The sequence below is a fragment of the Chrysochloris asiatica genome, unplaced genomic scaffold (genome assembly GCF_000296735.1).
Source record: "Chrysochloris asiatica unplaced genomic scaffold, ChrAsi1.0 scaffold00020, whole genome shotgun sequence".
Taxonomy (NCBI): Eukaryota; Metazoa; Chordata; class Mammalia; order Afrosoricida; family Chrysochloridae; genus Chrysochloris; species Chrysochloris asiatica.
The window spans coordinates 16,295,678-16,300,637 of NW_006408538.1; the positions used below are offsets into that span (position 1 = coordinate 16,295,678).

Genomic DNA, 4,960 nt, shown 5'->3' on the forward strand with positions numbered 1-4,960 from the left:
AGCTATGGACAATATCACAGAGAATGAGTATTCTGGAACACTTAGTTGTGCTCATGAGGACAACTGCATATAAAATGGGAAAATTAATGGTTTACAGTTAGGAAAGGTGTGTGCCAGGGTTGTATTCTTTCACTGTCATGATTCAATGTGTACGCTGAACAAATAATCCAAGAAGCTGGGTTCTATGAAGAGAAACGTGGCATCAGGATTGGAAGAAGACTCAACAACTCAATATGCAGATGATACAACCTTGCTTGCTGAAAGGAAGAAGATTTAAAATACTGATGAGGACCAAAGACCACACACAGCTTTCAGTATGGGTTGTACGTCAATGTAAAGAAAACAAAAATCCTTACCATGGGACCAACAAATAACATACTTATAAATGGAGAAATGATTGAAGTTGTCAAAGACTTCATTTTGCTCAGATCACCCATCTCCACTCATGGAAACCGCAGTCAAGAAATCAAACGACATATTGCATTAGGCAAACCTGAGGCATAAAACCTTTTTAAAGTGTTGAACAGCAAAGATGTCCGTTTGAGGACTACAGTGTGCCTGTTCCAAATCATGGTATTTCCATATGCATGTGAAAGATGGACAATGAATTTTGAAGACAGTAGAAGAATTGACACATTTGAGTTATGGTGTTAGAGGAGAATATTGAAAATACCATGGATTGCCAAAAGAATAAACCAATCTCTGTTGAAAGAAGTACTGCCAGAATGCTCCTTAGAAGCCAGAATGGCCAGACTTCATCCCTCATACTTTTGACATATTATCAGGAGGGATCAGTCCTTGCAGAAGGACATCATACTTGGTAAAGTGTAGGATCAGTGAAAAAGAGGAAGATCCCCAATGAGATGGACTGGTACAATGGCAGCAGCAATGGACGCAAGTGTAGTAACCAGTGTGAGGTTGGTGCAGGACCAGGCAGTGTTTTGTTTTGTTATGTATAAGATTGCTATGAGTCCTTACTGACTTGATGGCACCTAACAACAACCAAGATTTACAGCCTCAGAATCCTTATACAGGGTCACTATGAGTTGGAACCAACTCCACGGCATATAACCACCACCACTCCAGTACTGATGTAGCACTGTAATATATGCACTGGACTGCTAACCACAAGGTCAGTGGTTCAAACCCACCAGCTGTTCCTTGGAATCCCAGTACAGGGTCGCTATGAGTTGGAACCGACTCAAGGGCACTTAGCCATAACAACTCCAGTATGAATGACTTCATGTTAACTGATAACACCTTCAAAGACCCTATTTCCAAACAAGGTAATTTTCTTTCTTTTTTGGTGGCTGATAGAGTTTATTGGTCTGGTTCACACACAGACAGGGAGCCCTCACCTATGGTGGGGGTGGAGTAAGGTTGAACATCATATCTGATGGTCACTTGTGGTAAGTACATGGTTTCTGACTGTGCTTTCCTGTTGGCTGCACAGGGAGCTGTGGGGGCTGCAAGGAGTCCAGGGGCTGTGTGCAGAGCCTGTGGGTACATAGGGTGCAGGGAGGATGAGTCAGAGAAGCCAGTCTGCTATTGTAAGGACAGGGTACCCCAGGCTGGAGAAACTCTGCCTGGGTGGCCTGAAAGTGGCAGTGTTATGCCCTGGGGCTGGGGCTGGGGCTGAGACAGGCACTGCATTGCAGGCAAGTCTGAAGATGCTCTGAGCTGCTGACTAGGACTATCGGCTGGCTGGCTGTGTGGGCCCACAGTGAGCTGGGGGCTGAGCAGTTCCCTTGGCACCTCTTAGGCTGCCCTGGAATTGCCCTTGCTCTGGGGTCCCTGCAAAAGCACCTACTAAGCCCATGTAGTGCAGGGTAGTAAGCACTTGAGGCCCAAACATCTGTTTGGCTCTGTCAGCTGCCATGAGGCTCTTTGTGTCCACTAGGGCTCCCCTGTGTGAATGGTCAGGCTCTGCTGGGAGCTGCTGATGTCTGGGTGGTCAGGTCACTCTGCTCCTTTAGCCTCTGTTTTTTGTCTTCGTGCAAGACTTTCTTGAGCTGCATAGATGCTTCTCTTCCTATAGGGCCAAAAGCTTCTCCTGCAACTTCAGAATTTGTTGTTAGCCTCCTCTAGTGACATTCTCCTGTCCATCTTCTTCCTCTTCTCCTGCTCTTCCTTCATCTTCTGTCCCATCATCATGTCCACTTCTTTCTCCTACAGCCCTGATCTTGCCCATTAAGACTTCCTTTCTGATCCCCAAACACAAAGAACGTTTAAAAGGAACATGATTTGAGTCCCTTGAGGATGTTCAAACTGCCTTTATGATGTGGCATATATCAAAGAGCACAGACTTCTTCAGGGAAGGGTTAGAGAGATGGAAACATCCCCTTCAGAGTGTACAGACTTAGAAGAGGCTTCAGAAAGTTCATGGAACATCTGGGCCAAGATGACAGAGTAGGCAGACGTGCTGAGCAGACCCTTTAGACTGAACAACACAGATACAGATGGTGTCTGTATCTGTGTCAGAAACCTGAGCTTCAGAAAATAGGACAGAGAGGAGGATTGAGGGCCAACTGGAAGAGGAAGTGGAACAGGGGCAGTGAGAGAGAAGACAAATGGGCAGACCATGGACTGGCCTGGAGTGGCACAGCCATCTCGAGCTTTTGCAAGCGGTTGTTAACAGGACTTGACTAGAGGTTGGCAGTAAGGAAGATGCAGTTTGCACCTGTTCCTGTGTACACCATGTAGCCCGGGGGTATAACCAGTCATTGGCACTTCCTCCTGTGCAACCTCTGCTCTACCTAGATTCAGGTGCCAGGCATACCACCCTCACTTCTGGTGGAGGCGCCTGAATCCACCCTGAATGCAGTTCTCTGTTTGCTACACAAACAGTGAACAGAGAACTGCATTCACACTTCCAGTCTCTATCACATCCATCAAGAGACAGGGGGTGAGTGTCTGAGAACACACCAACATACAATCACTAATTAAATATAAATACAACACCACAGTGTCTCAGAAACAAGACAGAGTGCCTCAAACAAGTGACTAAAACACAGAGTCAGAAAATATAATACCAGACATAGTGTCAGAACTACTTGATAAAGAATTTAAAACAATGGTATTTAGACAGGTTTCTCCTTGCAGGGTTGCTATGAGTTGGAGTCAGCACAACAGCACTCAACAACAGCTTGCAGTGGCATAGCAAGCGTGGAGTACGAGCCTGAGAGTTATGGCAGGACAGTAGCTGAAACTGTAACTATAGGAGGTATTATGCTTCCAGAAAAATCTCAGGGTAAAATACCGTAAGCAACAGTAGTAGCTACTGGATGCAGCTATAAAGGAAAGGGTGGAGAGATTCAACTAGTTAGCATAAAAGTTGGAGCTAAAGTTCTTCTCCCAGAATACGGAGCTCTAGATGACAAGGATTAAATTTCTTATATATCGACAGTGACATTCTTGGGAAGTACATACATTGAAATAAATCACAATTGAGATGGAATCAGTGTCTCTAAAATTCAGTTTCACTGTTCTAATACAAACTTTCCAAATAAAAATATGAAAAAAATGATATTTAGGTACTTTAAATTAATTGAGATAATGATAAAAACAACTGCAGTTGAGACCAAGGAAATCACAGACAAAACCAAGGAAAACAAACTGACAAAACAAGTGAAAAATTAGGAGCCATATAAAAACAGCAATTAGAAATCCACAAAATTATTACTAAGACTTCAGAGATAATACATTGAAAGAGCAGAGAAGTAGAATTGAATCAATATAAGGCTGAATTATTAAGTTTGAAGACAAATCTCTTATTATCCATCTGCTACAGGAGCAATCAGACTGAAGAATTTAAAAATAGAAAGAAAGCTTAAAATTTATGTGGGACAGTATCAAGAGGAATAATTTACATGTAATTGGGATTCCAGAATAGAAACAAACAAACAAACAAAAAAACATAGAGAAAAGTATCAAAGAGTTGTTGGAAGAAAACTTCCCTAACATCATGAAAGATGAGAAAATAGCCATTCAAGAAGTTGAACAAACTCCAAACAGGAGAGACCCTAAGAGAAAAAAATCACCAAAACATATCATAACAAACTTTTCAAAATCAAAGATAAGAAAAGAATTCTGAGAGCAGCTCAGGAAAAATGAAACGTTACCTGCAAAGGAGAACAAATAAGACTAAGCTCTTATTTCTCAGCAGAAACCACGCAGGCAATAAGACAATGAGATGACATATATAAAACTCTGAAAGAAAAAAAAATGCCAACCAAGAATCATATACCCAGTAAAATTGCCCATCAAATTATGACCGTGAAATTAGGACATTTTTAAATGAACAGAAATTAAAAGAAATTTGTACAAAATCAGACCACCTTTACAAAAAACACTAATGGAAGTTCTTTGGACAAAGAACCAACAACAGCAGACAACAACCTGAGACTAACATATGGCAAGAAACAATAGCTTCACATTTTGGTATTTTTGTTTAATAAAGGTTTCTTTGATTTTGTAGCAATATTTTTTGACTTACCCTTGTATAAGAAGAGATTTATCTCAAGGAACTCCCTCATGCATTTGTTGAGGCGGGCAAGTTCCAAGTCCATGGGCCAGATGTCAGACTGGAGGCTTCTCCTGATTCACATAGCTGCAGGGACTGACAAACCCAAGATTGGCAGATCCAATGGCAGGCTGCTGGATGTAGAGGTGGGCAAATCTAAGGTCAGCAGGTAGGATGGCAGGCTGCTGAGTCACAGACTTTGGAAATTAATGAATCCAGGATTATCAAACCATACGGCAGGCAAAGAGCAGAAGGTCATGTGATAAAGATCCAGATGCCAGATTTAGATCCAGTAAAAAGCAAGAGAGTTTTTTCAGAATGTGTATTGGAAGCAGGCCACACCCCTGAGAAAACCTTTCCCACTGATTGGCTGCTCAGGCATATGTCATCATGTCAGTGATTATACATGATAACATCTTTCATCATGGGGGAAGAGTA

At 42.3% G+C, this 4,960-nt stretch overlaps 1 pseudogene; it reads right to left on the reverse strand.

Moving 5' to 3' along the window:
- Positions 1 to 1,320: 1,320 nt before the first annotated feature.
- LOC102837910 lies at positions 1,321 to 2,160 on the reverse strand (annotated as a pseudogene).
- Between the last annotated feature and the right edge of the window lie 2,800 nt (positions 2,161 to 4,960).